Source organism: Colobus angolensis, unplaced genomic scaffold (genome assembly GCF_000951035.1).
Source record: "Colobus angolensis palliatus isolate OR3802 unplaced genomic scaffold, Cang.pa_1.0 Scaffold409, whole genome shotgun sequence".
NCBI lineage: Eukaryota > Metazoa > Chordata > Mammalia > Primates > Cercopithecidae > Colobus > Colobus angolensis.
Genome location: NW_012117477.1, coordinates 1,548,493 through 1,565,513, shown reverse-complemented (window position 1 = coordinate 1,565,513; position 17,021 = coordinate 1,548,493). Strand labels below are relative to the sequence as shown.

The 17,021-nt window shown below is 32.0% G+C and overlaps 1 long non-coding RNA gene across 1 annotated transcript in view; it reads right to left on the bottom strand.

The window, feature by feature from the left end:
• Positions 1-4,439: 4,439 nt before the first annotated feature.
• The window catches only part of LOC105521735, a 28,144-nt gene continuing 15,562 nt past the window's right edge, over positions 4,440-17,021 (bottom strand). The window contains exons 3-5 of the long non-coding RNA XR_001003313.1: positions 14,549-14,600; positions 10,740-10,784; positions 4,440-7,074 (exon numbers count right to left, since the gene is read on the bottom strand). This is a non-coding gene — a long non-coding RNA (uncharacterized LOC105521735). The remainder of the gene's footprint in view (positions 7,075-10,739; positions 10,785-14,548; positions 14,601-17,021) is intronic.

The following is a 17,021-nucleotide window of genomic DNA, read 5'->3' as shown; positions in this document are numbered from 1 at the left end:
TAAAGAGAAGAGTAGGAATGTGGCTGGATTATAATGTAATAATACTATGCTATATCTTTGTCATCACATTAATAGTGTTAAAATTGTACCATAGGCATACACTTTGTCATTACATTTTGATTTGGATTATTACAGCAGCATCTGTGTGTTAACTGCTTACACTGGTTCACATATTTAAATCTATGCAAATATCTCATTTAATCCTCACTACACTCCATAGGAATGATAACATCAACCCCATTTGACAGATAAAATTGTGAAGAATAGTGATACAAATATCTGCAAATTCTAGAACACTAGTGGGAGATAAATATAAGAATTATTTTTCAATGCATAGGCTTTCACTATAAATTATACATTTTACTACTTAACATGAACTTATGATCTCCTATGAAAAGGAATTTTCAGGGTTATCAAGTTTCCTAGGAAAAATAGGCAAAAGTACTCTTAATGCTTTAAATAAAAAGATCCCTAGAAACTGTGATATTTTTAATGAAAACACATTATTTAATAGGGTTTTTATTAGATTTTTATTATAACATTTGAAAAACAATGAACATAAAATTGAGTAAAACCATTCACTCTACTTTTCCCAAGAAGCAGTGAACATAATCCATAGTATGTCTTTGTGCTTGTTTTAGTATTTGGATTGTATTTGAGAAAATAAATAATATTGAATCACAAAATGACACATCTTGACTGAGTCATTAAGTTTTCAGTTAGACTAGCAAAGAAATAAAAATCTCTTTCAGACTCATCAGAATTTTTCTGCATAATTTTTCAATCCTGAGTCCACAAAGCACAACAGCATTTTCCATAAAGTTATGGTGGAGAGGACATGTTTAATTTACATTTTTCCAAAAATTATTGTAAAATAATACCATTTTATCCTATAGTCTCATAGTGCCCTATCTTCAATTCATTGCATTTTACTTATGGCATTCCTCCATTCTTTTTGTGTTTCCCTCTTCCTCTCTATTTATCCAAAACTTGAGCATTTGTAAAGTCCATTATTTATCATGCCTGGAAAAGTTACTTAATAATTCATGCTAAGAACTACTCTTTTACATTTTGTATCACCAATATTAACACTTTCTTGCATATTAACACCATTGTTGACAAATTAATGTGTATTTTATAATCATAAAAAATTTAAGTTCTATGAGGATATTGATTTTTTAATTAATCCTACCACAAAACGTAACATTTTTAGGTTATAATAGATGTATGTTTACTAAATTGAATAAATTGCCTCCGTGAGATAGGTGGGTCCAAGTAAAGTACATCTATTCAAACCTTCCTTAAGATACAGCAAGTTCCCATAGAATGATAGATATGAATGCAAATCTTTTTTCTCATCTTTTGCATAACTTCAAGGAAATTTCTTGGCAAACTCATGGATCAGATAACAGAGAAGATTCTATTATTGCTGTAATTACAATTCTATTATTGCTGAGGTTCTATTTTATCTAAACGCTGTTATATTTTGATGAAGTTCTGAGGCATTTCTTATAATACCAATGAACTAATATATACAGGGAAGCCTCCTATTCCCGACAGCTGATCATGACACAAACAAGATAAGATAAAAATGCTCCTATCATTTATTATAAAACAATCGCTAAATTCATATAATGCAGACATGATTATTTTGCTTTTCCAGTTTAGAATTGAAAACCACTATGGTTTCCCCATTTGAATATAAAATATATGTCCTCTCTCTCACATAAGGACATCTGAATGGATGAGGAAGACCACTCTTCCAATGATGACCAATCCATCAATTGATTGAATCAATCAGACAGTCTCTTCTGACAAACTGGAGACAAAGATTCTGAAAAGATAAGAAGATAGTTAAGACAGAGAAAAAAGCTAAAACCAATCTATTATCAAAATATGATAGTCCACTTTTTTCTTTCTGATGACCTAATCGGCTTTTGTTTTATTAATATGTGCTTAATAAATCTCACTTCACTTGGAAAAACTTGAGCAGGCTTATGGTGATTGAAATTAAACAAGACCCAAATATCAGTATTTACTTGTGTTGGAATTGCAATACATTCTCAGAGAAAACTTAGAGAATGTAGAATTACTTTTAGATCAAGCTGGCCTTACGTCTTAAATTGAGAAATAAGTTTTCATCTGTAGTCACTTGACACTATATGTCCACTAAGGTTGTAAAATTAGGGAACCAAATACTTTCTTCTATAGGACAGTCCAAATGGATTAGTAATATAGAAATACATGGGTTAGATAAGTACTTATCAAAATACTAGGCAATACTGATTTGTTTTATGCGACCACTGGAGCAGGCGCCAGAGAAGAGGCAAGTAGGCAAGGTAAAAAAGAAACTTTATTAGCTAGCCAATGTGAAGGAGGAAAGGGCGGGGTTCACCGGTCTCCGGTGGTGGAGGACCAGGAAGTCGCTCAGGCGTTCTCCCGCGAGGTTCCTAGGTCCGCATGTGAAGAGGGCCCACGAAGTTCGTATCGATGTTTTCCGGGAGCGGCCTTTTATGGATGGGGCTTGAGGTGGGCAGGACTGGGGGAGGGGGTTGAAGGCGTCTTCATAGGCCTGGCTGGGTAAGTTTCGGTTTCTTTGTTTTGAGGTCACAATGCGCAGGCGCAGACAATCGGTGTTTTTTCCCCGGTGCGGGAGTTTTTCCCAGGTGCAGGAAAGTTGCTGATGAAGAACCCGGAACTGCGCCATCTTGTTTGCCTTCTTTACCTTCTTCCATCTTGTCCTTTCTCCCTCACCCGAACAAAGATTTTGAGAAAATAATTAATTTAATTGCTGGATTGGCAGTATTAGCACACAAAAAGAAACACACCCATCCTGCAGTAAGAAGCCTTTACTTTACTACCTGTAGTCAACATGTTGAGATCTCTAAAAAACAAGTTCAGAAAGAGGTTTATATCATTTCTAAATTTTTCCCAACATTTTTTGTTATGACAGCTTTAAATATACAGGAATATTATAGGAATTATACTGTGATATCTGTACACCTGATGTCTAGATTCAGTAATTGTTAAATTTTAACTATATTATATACATGTTATGTACTCAATTGTTTTAGCACATCTTGTTTTATACATTTGCTCATAAGTTTCAGATGTCAGATTTCTTTTTCTCTAAATCCTTCATGTTGCATTTTCTAAGAATAAGATATTTGCCTATATAAAGGTCATTTGCATACCTAATAAAATTAGCAGTAATTTCCTAAAATCATCTAATATCCAGTTCTTCCTCAAAGATTTTCAAACCTAACAATTTAGCATGAGGCTCATAGAACTAAGAAAAATAAATAATAAAATTCGTAACTATGATAGAACAAAGAGACTCACATAAGTAGCTTATTTGTCAAGGTAGAAAACATTGGAAAGTAGAAAATATTTTGAAATGTGTATATTGCAAAAAATTACGTTTAAGTCAGTTACTTAAAAATGTCTGTAAAAAGTTAAAACAGCTAATTAATGCTACCCCAAATTGAAAATGGAAATAATAAAAATAAAAAAGATTAAAAAATTGAAAAAGGAAATAACAAATATTATTTTAAAAAGAACACAATTTCATGAACTAGAAAGTCAACAAATGAGAAAACAATTTACAAGCCCAATTTTTCTTTTTTTAAAAAATTGACATTAATAATCCCATAAAACTGGACTAAAAATAGGTATTAAAAGGGCACAAATATTAACAATGAAAAGGATAAAAATATTACATCAACAAAAGTGAAAAGAAAGTGAGTATGGTAGATTGACTACAAAAATAGCTTCTATGCTGCTTTTCCCCTCTATCTTTTCTTTCACAATGTGACTTTGCAGGTCCTCCTATAGAAAGGTTGATTCTACTTCCACATCCTTTGAAGTAGGTCTTGTAGTGTTTCTTGACTGACAAAATGTGGTGTAAAATGTTGATGTGTGAGTTCTAAGCAAAGGTCTCAAAAGGCCTTCCACGCTTCTACTCTCTCTCCCTCTTTCCGTTAGGCACCTACTTTCTCCTTATGAACAAGCTCAAGTTGGTCCAAATGGATGAGAAACCATGTGAAGCAAAGCCATTCAAGCCATAAAGGCATAGCAGAGGCTCCAGAAATGTAAGAGGGCACAGCCAAGAAAAGCAGAGCTGCTCAGCTTAACACAACTGACTGCTGCTGCTTAAATGATCCCTCCAAGTCCAGCTCAGACTACAAGAACTGTGCCATGTTGCCAAGCATAAAATAGAAATTCGAGAAAAATAAATTAAATAAACAAATAAGTAAACATGTAATAGTGAAAAGGGAGAAAGAAAATTTTCACTATTTTCACATAAAGTGATATCTTCACACAGTAAATCCAAACAAATCTACATTTAAACGAAAATTAATGAATTTATGTAATTCATCAGACCAAAAAACAAAAACAAAAACAAAAAAACATCCATCCACACAAAGCAGTATATATTGTTTTAAGCCAGTAAATCTTAAGGTAGTTTGTTTCACAGGGTGATTGTGGGAATACATATTAAAAAAATCAGAATATTATAAACAAATTTATGCCAATAAATAGAAAAAATTAAATAAAATTCTAAGAAAAAACACAGATTTCCAAAACCGATAGAAGAAATAAAAAACCCAATTAGAATGAAATTTAGAAACCTATTAGAATTGAATCTAATTAAAACAATTATCTGAATAAAACTCCATATCCAGAAGAAACTCCATATGAAAACCTTTAAACAAATAATAAATTATACCAGTCCTAAATAGCGACTTTTATAAACTGGGAATATGCCACATTATTTTTATGAGTCCAGCATAACCTTGATACCAACATCCTAAAAATATAATATCTTTCATGACTAGGTACAATGATAAACAAAATATTATCAAGAAAAATTTATCAATTAATAAAAATACAGTGTGTAATTTTTAAAAAATGAATTGATTCTAGGACTTCAGGGGTGGCTTAAAATTTTTAGATCAATTAATACAATTATCTAAATTAACAAAAAAGAATTATCATAATAACCTCAAAACCCATTTGTAATATTAAGTAACAGAAAACTAGAAATAAAATAAATTTTCTTAGTCTGAAACAAGGCATTTATTTTAATAATGAAAAGAAATATCAGATTTAATGGTGAAATAAGGGAAGATATATGGCTTCTGTAATGAGATAAGGATATCTCCTATGACTCGTTAATAATTATCTGGCAAAGCCTGGCCTGTACAATAAGCCAAATAATTATATGATGGAAATAAAAATCAACTTATGTGCAGACATGATTTTTTTCATAGAAAATTCAAAAAAAACCCTCAAATTATTGGGATTAGTTAATTGAGCTGATCACTCTACTGGACATGAAGCTAGTATAAAAATAAATTGTAGTTACATATATACTAGCAACAAACAATTAGAAAGTTTTTTTTTTTTTAAATGATACCATTTATAATGGCGTGGATCTAATGAAGGCTAAGTCAAAACTTCAAGTAGAAAATAAACCATTGTTAAGAGATATTAGAACAGATAAAATAAATTGGGATATAATATATTTATGAATTAGAAGACAATTCTCTCGTATATATAGATGCAACATAATCCCAATAAGAATGGTAATGTTTTTTATAGGGGATGGGAAATGATAAGCTGATTCTAAAAGTTATGTAGAAATGCAAAGCAGGAAATAATAAAGTCAATCTCGAATAATTACAAATCAGAGATTTTATACTACTAGCTAAAAATCATCTTATAACACTTTACTAAGTAAACAGTGTGGATTGAAACAAAGGTTGATAAATAGACCAGTGGAACAGAATACAGGGTTTACAAACAAACCCACAAGAATGGATAAACCTAATCTATGACAAAGGAGAAACTGTAGAGCCATAGAGGAAGCTTCATCTTCTCAATAAATAATGCCACCTAAACTGGATATATATATAAAAATAATGTTGACACCTATGTCAGACCATATGCAAGGTTTCATTTTAGATGGCTTGAATTTCTAAATATAAATAAAAAGTTAAAATGCTTTTGGAAGACTTTGAAGAAGAATTTTTCCAGCAAATTCTTAAAAAAAAAAAAGGTCAAAAATTTTTTTGTAGATTCAGGAGGTACATGTACAGGCTTCTTACATGGGTGTGTTGCATGATGTTGAGGTTTGCGGTCCAAATGATCCTGTGTCCCAGACAGTGAGGATACTACTCATCAGTATTTCAATCCTGTTAGTCCTCGTAATTTACTGTTCCATCTTTATGTCCATGAGTACCCAATGTTTAGCTCCCACTTTTAAATGAGACCATGTGTTGTTTGGTTTGCTGTTCCTCTGCTAATTCACTTAGGATAATGGCTTCCAGCTGCATCCATGCTGTTGCCTCAAAGGACATGATTTTGTTCTCTTTCATGGCAGCATAGGATTCCATGGTCTGTATCTACCACATTTTTTTAAATCCATTCCCCTTTTGATAATCACTTTGGTTGATTCCATGTCTTCACTATGGTGAACAGTGCTGTGATAAACATACACGTACATGTGTCCTTTTGATAATAATTTATTTTCTTTTGTATATATAACCAGTAATGGGATTGCTGAGTAGAATGGTATTTGTCTTTTATGTTCTTTGCGAAATCTCCAAACTGCTTTCAACAGGTGCTCAACTAAATTACATTCCCATTAACAGTGTATAAGCATTCCCTTTCCTCTGTAGCTTCACAAGCCTCTGTTGTTTTTTCTTTTTAATAATAATCATTCTCAGTGGTGTGAGATGTTATCTCACTTTGGCTTTCATTTGCATTTATCTGATGATTAGCGATGTTGAGCATTTTTTTCATGTGTTTAGAAACTTAAACAATTCAAAAAGCAAAAAACCAATAACCTCACTAAAAAGTGGGCAAAATACATGAACAGACACTTCTCAAATGATCACAGCAAATTTTGATGGTGTTCCATTTGTATCCCCCAGCCCTCATCTGAATACACCTACTTGTATTATGGACTGGTTCTGTATGTGCAGATAACTTTTCACATCAAGCATTGAGCTTGTCTTCTCTGTGTCAGGATTTTCTCTGGCAATATTGCTTGAGGTAATGATTCTACTCCTGCTATTTTGGTTCTTCTTGGCTAGGAACAATAATATTTGAATCAGCACACCGTCTATGTTTTACTGATATTACTTTCCAATTTTCCCAGTCAGTATAAGCTAATTAGCTTCATAAAGGTTTGTATTGTAGCTGAACACACTATACTTCTTAGGAAATATACTATTTATTGAATTGTGCAGAAAACAGATATTGTTAACTTTCCCGCTGTTGGTGATGATAAATTTGATTACTTCATTAAGGCAGTGACCACCAAATGTTCTCCATTGTTTTTTAAAATATTTTTCAAATTGCAAATAATCTGGAAGTGACATTTAATGATCACATGAATCCTCTTCTCCAAAATATTTCCTCTTTAATTTTAGGTGAATGATAATTTTTGCCTGAGTCAATCATTTCATTAACAGTTGAAAAATGTCTTATTAAAAAGAATTTATTAGCTAATGTTGTTCTGTAAAAACATTTTCCTCACCACTTGGGATTCACTGTATCTTCTCATTACACAAAGTAAATGTCTGGTTTCCACTTAATTATCAATTTTTAGGGTAAGAAATTGGTGTTGTAACCACTTCTGAAGATGAATATTTGTTATATTAATTTGCTTTTATTATCAATTGTTTTTTTTTTTTTTTTTTTTTAGAAAATCATGGCTTTCTTTTTCTTATTCTTTGGGGGACAGGGTCTCACTCTACTGCACATGCTAGAGTGCTGATCATAGCTCACTGCAGCATTGAACGCCCAAACTTAAGCCGTCCTTCCACCTGAGGGTCCTGAAAAGCTTGTAACTTTTTTATTTCTTCAACCTTTCCTTCTCTGTCTCTCCCTCCATTCTGTCCTTCTTTTATTCACTTGATTCTTTTTTTTAACTTTTAAGTTCAGGGGTACATGTGCACGTTTGTTACACAGGTAAACTTGTCATGGGGGTAAGTTGTAGAGATTATTTTATCACCCAGGTATTAAGCCTAGTAACCATTAGTGATTTTTCCTGATCTCCCTCCTCTCACCCTCCACCCTCTTATAGGCCCCAGTGTGTGTTGTTCTCTTCTATGTGTCCATGTGTTCTCATCATTTAGCTACCACTTATAAGTGAAGACATGCAGTATTTGGTTTTCTGTTCGTATGTTTGTTGCTAGGGAGAACAGAATCCAGCTCCATCCATGTCCTTGTAAAAGACATTATCTCATTCTTTTTTATGGTTGCATAGTGTTCCTTGGTGTATATATACCATATTTTCTTTATTCAATCTGTCATTGATGGACATTTAGGTTGATACCATGTATTTGCTTTTGTGAATATTGCTGCTGTGAACATACATGCGCATGTGCCTTTACAGTATAATAGAATTATTTATATTCCTTTAGGTATATACCCAGTAATAGAATTGTTGAGTCAAATAGTATTTCTGCATTTAGGTCTTTGGGAAATCACCACACTGTCTTCCACAATGGTTGAACTAATTTACACTCCCACCAACATTGTATAAGTGTTTATTTTTCTCCACAACCTCACCAGCATCTGTTTATTTTTTTCTTTTTGCTTCTTAATAGTAGCCATTCTGACTGTTGTGAAATGGTATCACATTGTGGCTCTGGTTTGCCTTACTCTAATAAGCAATGATATTGAGCATTTATTCATATGAGTTGGCTATATGTATATCTTCTTTTGAAAAGTGTCTGTTCATGTCCTTTGCTCACATTTTTTTTTCTTGTAAATTTGAGTTCCTTGTAGATGCTGAATATTAGACCTTTGTCAAATGCATAGTTTGCAAAAATTTTCTCCAATTTTGTAGGCTGTTTACTAAGTTGATACTTTCTTTTGTTTTGCAGAAGCTTTTTAGTTTGATTAGATCACATTTGTCAATTTTTGCTTTTGTTGCAATTGCTTTTGGCATTTTCCTCATGAATCCTTTGCCTGTGCCTATGTCCTTAAAGGTATTGCTTTCCAGAGTTTTCATAGTTTGTGGTTTTACATTTAAGTCTTCAACCCATCTTGAGTTAATTTTTGTATATGGTATAAGGAAGGTATCCAGTTTCAATCTTCTGCATATGACTAGCCGGTTATCTCAGCACCACTTATTGAATAGGGAATTCTTTCCCCATTGTTTGTTCTTATCAGGTTTGTTGAAGATCAGATAGTTGTAGGGGTGTGGTCTTATTTCTGGGTTCTCAATTCTGTTTCATCCGTCTATGTGTCTGTTTCTGTACCAGTGATATGTTGTTTTGGTTACTGTAGTCCTCTAGTATAGTTTGAAGTTGAGTAGTGTGATGCCTCCAGCATTGTTCTTTTTGCTTAGGATTGCTTTAGCTATTCATGCTCTTTTTTTTTTTTTTTTAACCCGTCTGAATTTTAAAATATTTTTTTCTAGTTCTGTGAAGAATGTCAATTGTAGTGTAATAGAAACAACATTGAATCCATAAATTGCTTCGGGCAGTATGGCCATTTGAATGATTTTGATTCTGTGTCTAATTAAAATCTTGTATCCTTTGACCAATATCTTTCATCTCAATCCTCCACCTTCCCCCGATCCCTGGTAACCACCATGACACTCTCTGTTTCTGTAAGTTCAAAGTTTTTAGATTCCATGTATAAGTGACATCATACATTACTATCCTAGCTTATTTCACTTAGCATAATGTTCTTCATGTTTATCCATTCTGTTGCAAATTGCAGGATTTTCTTTTCTAAGCTAAATAATGTGCCATTTTTGTGTTCATGTGTATACATATACAAATGTATACAATATTTTCTTTTTACATTCATTGATTTATGTTAATTCCATATCTTGGCTGTTGGTAAACAATTTCATAATTAACATGAGAGTGCAGTTATCTCTTTGACATATTTTATAAATATTACGAGTTAATATGAAAGTATCCAAATTAAATTAGTTATTACAGGTTGTTAGTTAATTTTCTTGAACTTATATTTGTATCTCTTTTCAATTACATTTAAACTTTAATTCCTAACAATATTAATATAATTACTTGTTTGCTTTATCCTGTAATATTTATAAAATGATTTTAAATTATATTATCAACATAAATATGAACAGTAACCTAATAAGTAAAGTGTAAGATTATTTTGCAGATTATTAAATGTACTGTTACTAATATCAGAATTTGTTTGATAAAAATCTGCTTCATGCAAGTGAGCACAGAAAAACAATCTGCAGAGAGGACAAATAAAAAGACAGTATAGAAAGAGAAGTGAAGATGTGAGACCACGTATCCCTAGATATCACAGAGAATATCCTTGGTTCATTTTTGATTGATGTCTTTATGAGTCTTCGTTTCTAGATACCATGAGGCCTGTTGCTTGATTCATCTTTGGTTACTATGACATATATTTTAATATATTAAATATTTTAAGTATAAATATTTAATAATAAAAATGCTAATATTCCACCGTGACCATACTTTGTTTTTTTTTTTTGTTTCCTTCACATGCTGTTTGTTTTTTTCTTGGAAGTAATAAATTCCTTGATAAACAAATTCATTTAAAAGTTGATAAATCTAATAATTAGGGCTATGATAAAACTAGCACAAAGCTTACAAGTAGGATAAACTGGTATTAGGTTTATTTAACACTATACCAATATTATCCTTTAAAATATTAGACACTTCCTATTTTCCCACACGATCCAAGAACTTATTTTCAAGGTTTACCTTGGCTCTTCGGTTTGAAGTAAGTTAATTACCAGAATTTTCTTCCTGCAAAAGATTTGGCCATTGAGGATATATCTTAGGAGCAGAGGAGAATATTTTGGAAACTAGACAATTGTGAAAAACTGTAGCTCAAATGCATTTGGCCTCTTATAGTTAATCCAAATAATTAAGAAATAAATATGCAAGAATCACTACAGGCATGAGCATCAAAATAGGTCTGTTTCTAATGATACCAACTTAGCAGCAGGAGTCATTGGAAAATGACCAGAAATTTTTTGCTCTTCACCGTTTTCAGAAGAATAGAACTCTCTCAGCATTAAGTTTTTCATGCCAGCCAAAGTGAAAAGAAGCAGCAAAGCTTTCCTATATTTACTTTATCCTATAGCTATCTCATATAAGAATATTAGCAAAGTTTTCTCTCTGGATTATAAAAACAGAAATCTGGTTGTGGTAGATAAGTGAGAATCTATGTAAGAATATGTATAGTTACAGCAAAAATTAATTAGTTGGTGATTTATAAATTTTACATACAGTGTGTCTAGAACTTTTATAGTAATCAGGACATTAATATTTTAGGAGTCAAATAACCCACATAAAACAAATATATTTTCCATGACTTTTAGTACCTCACATGTTAACTTCTAATTGTTAATTTTACCTCAGTGTCCTACTAGGACTATTTCCTCATTTGTATGCAGTTTTATAAAGTTATTGGAATATTTTAGACTTGTATTTGAAGAAGTATTCTGTAGGATATTTTAAAATATGCATTGCTGAAAAGCAATTTAAAAGTACATGATGAGTGATACCTTTAAAATAAGTTTCAAGTTTTGATAGAAGCAAGTAGTTAGTGGCCAAAAAAATGACTTTCTTTCTATGACAATTCCAAAATTATATGTAAAGCCATGGACAATAACATTAGCTGTTACCTGCACAAAATATGCCTTATTTCTCAAGTCCATCATTTATCTTTTATGGATCAATTTGTAACTTTATTCAATAAATTTTTTCCTTGCTTTTAAACTGCTTACCTTACATTACCTTCTAGCAAATTGTGATGATATTGTTCAATCTTAAGGCAGATAGATTTAGAATTAGAGTATCCTCATAATGTAATATTTCACTATTAAATTTTATATTAGCACCATATATATAAACTTTTTAAATAATGTAAAAAAGAACATTTTAATATATTCTAACTATACAGAGTATATAAAATATAATCATATGATTGATATGAGATTGATTATTTTTAAAAGGAAATAACTATTTCATTGATAGAAAGAAGCAAATTGTATAGAATCATTTTAGGATTAAGCACCTGCAATATATTCTGATATCCAAGAACAGAACTAGGCTGAAGCTAAAATGAAGCCTTGTGTGATCATTTTCAGCATTATAATTTTCTGCAAAATTTGAGTGATTTGCAAAACTGTGATAGATTTCCCTGAATAGGATGGTGGCAAAGGCTTTGTAGATTCAAAAATAGTTTTGCTGAGGCAATGAGAAGTAATATACTATCATATGAGAAGTTGGTTTACCAAGCTAAAAAAAAAAAAAAAGCTGAGAAAAATTTTGCCTCTAAACATTGCAGAGTTCTACTTCCCTTATATTTTATTATTATTTTTCATTTTGCTTTTAATATCTCTCTACTGAGGAAAAATATAATTGTATTTGCAATTCAATAATAAATGTTGTCACTAAACAATAATAATTTTATGAATGTAGTTATAAAAATTGTGAGTTTGTATTTCTGGAATGATTTCACAATGTTTCTAAACTGAAATATATAAATGTAGTCATCATTTAGCTTTCGCTTATACATGAGAACATGCAGTATTTGGTTTTCTCTTCTTGTGTCACTTTGTCAAGGATAATAACCTCCGTCATCCTTATTAAGGATATCTGGATGATGAAAAATTCTGTACAACAAACCACCATTACACAAGTTCACCTATGTAACAAACCTGTACATGTGTCCCTGAACTTAAAAGTTAAAAAAAAGAAACTAAATTAAGAACAATATTTTTAGATGCTGGGCTTTTGAATATTTAACATAGGGCAATATCTCATAAGCATGTTTTCACCTTATCTGAAGTAATATTACCCTCTGTTTTTGCTAACCTTGAAAAAGTTACTTCATGTAAAATTTTAATATTTGTAGTTGTTTTTTATAGGATGATAAGGCTCCTATCATAAGAATATCAGCTACTTCATCATGGCCAGAACCAGAAGTCCCAAGTACAGGTAAATCATAACTTTCTTCAAAAGTTTATAGCTTAAACTATTTCTAACTTTTTTTTGTAATTGTAATATCTCATTTGAAAACTTTGAGTTCTGATATCTTGTTTTTTTTTTTTTTTTTCCTACAATTCTTAGAAATTGTAGAAGGGAGCACAAGCTTCCCAACTGAACTAGAATTGCCATAAATAGCAAAGACTCTGAGCAAAACTTATGCCTTAACTCATTTAACTGTAGACCCAGTTGAAGCTTTCAGTCAATTATGGTTTTAATTTAAAGTAATAAAAATAACATCTTCCTAAAAATTAAATTGAGGCAATTAAATATTTTGCGTCAGTTCTAGAATCATCATGAGATGTCATAATACTTGATCACTGACAATAGACACTGAATTTACATGTAAAACTTAGAGGTAAAAGCCTTCATATCCCATGATGTGTTCCCTCAGCCATGAAACTGAGACTCTTTAGAAACTGCAGTATAGAGATTCTGTGCTTATTAAGGAAGGCCAAAATGTGATGATCTAATGAAATGTGACCAGTTTAGAGGGGAAACAGTCACCCTTTACAAATGGTGAAGGATTTAATAATTTATTTAAAATTTAGGAATATAAAGAATGTTAATAAGAATCCTACAATACATATTCATCAGGCTAAACTGCTTATGGTTAGGTGCCAGTAAGCAGATTTGTTTATGTGGCAGGAATTTGTTGTTGTAAACTATGTGCTGGAGAAAGAAGAGGTCACAAATGTACAATTAATATTTTTTTCCAGTTTGGGCCATAGGTTTTCTTGCTTGAATCCTTGAACTATTCAAGGATTCAGCAATTTGGCTGTGGTTTGGATTCTTAATTTCCTGCCAAACTTCTTGTTGTTCAGAACAGGCAAAAATACATCTATTTTGACTGTAATTATGCCAAGCATCTTTAACAGCCTATACACAAGACATAAAGAAAAAGTGAAAGGAAGATGCTTACTTAATTCAGCTGAAGACTTAATTAGGAACTCAATTCTATCATTTAATATTGTATTTTATTCTCATTTTTTTTTCTAATAGAAAATAATGGCATGCCAATTGTATATGATTATGGATAGCTATTTATGGAACCAGTTCTTGCGTCTACAGTTAATTACATTTTGTTTGGAGGTTAACATTATATTACAACTGTAGCTTTTATTTCAATCTATTCTTACAGTTTTTCTTTCTCATTAGGACTTAGATTGCTGGTTTGTTGGATCTCTTGTTTATGATTTTTTCTATTTTTGTTTTCTATTTCTAGGCCTATTCTCTAGTGCATTATTCTCGATGACTTTAAAGTCATTTAGAGGTAAAAGAAAAGAAATAATTCATTTTTGCCATATGCTGAAGTCTTGATAAACAATGTATTCATATGCTAAATAAAAACATACTGTATATTTTGTGATTCCTAATGAATACATATGATTTTTGTTTAGCTTGTCTTCTGTCTTTACCCTGGTATCTACCTATCCTGCTACAGGATCATAATTCCTAAAGCCTACCCGTCTCAAGTCACACAAATATGCATTGAAATAATCATGGATATTCACCATAAACATGGAATTGTTCACTATGTTTCATGGCTTCATGTTGCTTCCTAATCTGCAACATAATTTAGAATCATTCCTGTATTTACAAATATCATAGAACTAATGCATTTTATGTAACCAATAATAAGTCTCAAGAAAGATGAGACTAGATTCATGTTTCCATTAACACCCCTACTTGACAGCAGCATGATTTCTGTAACGCTTAACACTATACCTGACCTAATCATTTTCATTATTTAGTGATCCCTTGCTAAGTATTTTACAAAGTTACTCTAAATTATATTGGATGAGTCTATTTAAATGAATAAATCACATAGTTACATTTTATTGTCATTTTATGTTACCTAGGAATGAAGTCAATATTATACTTTATAAATTGAAAGCATGTCTTGCTAACATGTTACGATATGCCAACCAACAAATAGGTTCTTATTTTTATTCATGGAATTCTATAACCAATAACTGGCTGGTAAAGAATGTGTCGAAATCAATCAAGCTGTAGATACACACTCAATGGATGGAAAAGGAGAGGCACTAAGTCTGCTCATAAAATTGCACTTTACACCTAACAATAGAAGCTGTTTTTTCATTAGAGTTCCAAATATCTCAGTGTTTGGGGAAGTCTCCAGGTAATATATGCAGTGAAGAACATTACTAGGCACTGGGAAACAATAGGCTTCCGTCAATCAACATATATTTGAATATGAACAGCTTTTAGGGAAGCTTTGGGTATTTTTTCTTTCACTGACATTGATGTTAATTAAGTATCATAATTTAATGAACCCCCAAGAAGATTGACATTTGTACAATTAATCTTCACCTGGCACACAAACCTGATCCTCTGAATCAGAATTTCAGACAACGGTACTGCCGCTGTGCACATACAATTCTGACACCGACTTGGCTTCTAAGTCTCCCATTATTTTCCTAAGCATGGCAGCAAAAAATAAATGAAGCTAGACAAGGCTTCAGACACAATTCTTGCTTTACTCACTTGAGATGAGTATATAGAATGAGTAGGGACACCATCAACTCTGCTAAGGTTTACTAAAGATCCAGGGCAGCCATGGTGGGATAACAAAATAATAATTTATAAAATGTCTTCCATTATATTTGCATATGTTTTTACATGCATTCTCATTTATTCTAGATTCCGGTTGAGATATTTGCTTTTATCTGCTCAAATTTACCAAGTAATTATCCCACTGGAGGACTCATTACTTCTGAATTTTTATTCCACCTTTGTTTTGGGGGGCAAAATGCTCAGCTTTCTTAAAATAGTCACTGGCCAGATAATAGAATCACAATGAATGGCTTACTCCAGTGTTTTTCAGCTTCTAGGGCGAGGCACTGATGGGTTTTTTATAACAATTTGTTGAAGTATAACTAGCATTTGCTTACTTATGGAATGGAATGGAGTAGACTAAAGTAGACCAGAATAGAATAGAACAGAATAGAGTGAATTGCACGTAGTAAAGCTAAGTGTTTTTCAGTTATATATATGTGTGTGTGAGATTAGGTCACTTTATAATGCAAAGACAAATGGATTTTGCAGATATAATTAAGGTTTCCATTGAGCTGCATTTGTGTTAATCAAAAGAAAGATTATCCTAGGTGGGTCTGACATAATGACATGAGCCCTCTAAAAAGGATCTAGAGGTAAAAGAGAAGAAGCAGTAGTAGATTTGCTTTCCTTGGCCTTTGAATATCAAATTGCCATGTTGTGGAGAGGGTCATGTGGCAGGAATAGTGGATGAGTTCTAGAAATTAAGACCTTCTATCCTACTACTATAAGGAAATGAATTGTGGCAACAACCAAGGAGCTGAAAGGGGACTTTTAACTTCAGATAAGATTGCAGTCTCACAGCTGACACGTTGATGTCAGCCTCGTCAGACACAGATCAGAGGAACCAGTTAAGGTGTGGTCAAACTTCAGGGAAAAACAAAAACAAAAACAAACAAACAAAAAAACCCGAGGTAATACATGAGTACTAAGTCATTACATTTATGAAAATTTGCTATACAGCAATAGAAAACAAATATAGTTGTCTATCTAGATTCTAGGAGTATGGCATCCTTTTTTCTTTGTCACAAAGCCCTAATTGATCACTACTGAGAGAGACAACATTTGTTTTTAACTATCCAATTGAGTTTCTGTAGCCAGATCTATCATTAGCACAGTTCTCTTCAAACTAGTGCATGTCAAATGAGTGTCTTTCCCCTCCTGGCTTTTCATTATATGCCCTAATCCTTCTGAAAAGCACAGGGAAAAATACACCTGGGTAAGAAGGAGCTTTTGGAATATAATCCTCACATATTTGTAAAGTAGATAATGTTAACCTGCTTTGCAGTGAGAAAACTAGAATTCAGAGGGATTCAGGGAATTTTATTTTTTTTTGAACTTTCAGTTACTATAGCTAAGTCTTATTTTCTCATGCAATTTCTCTCTCTCTCTCTTTTTTTTTTTTTTTTT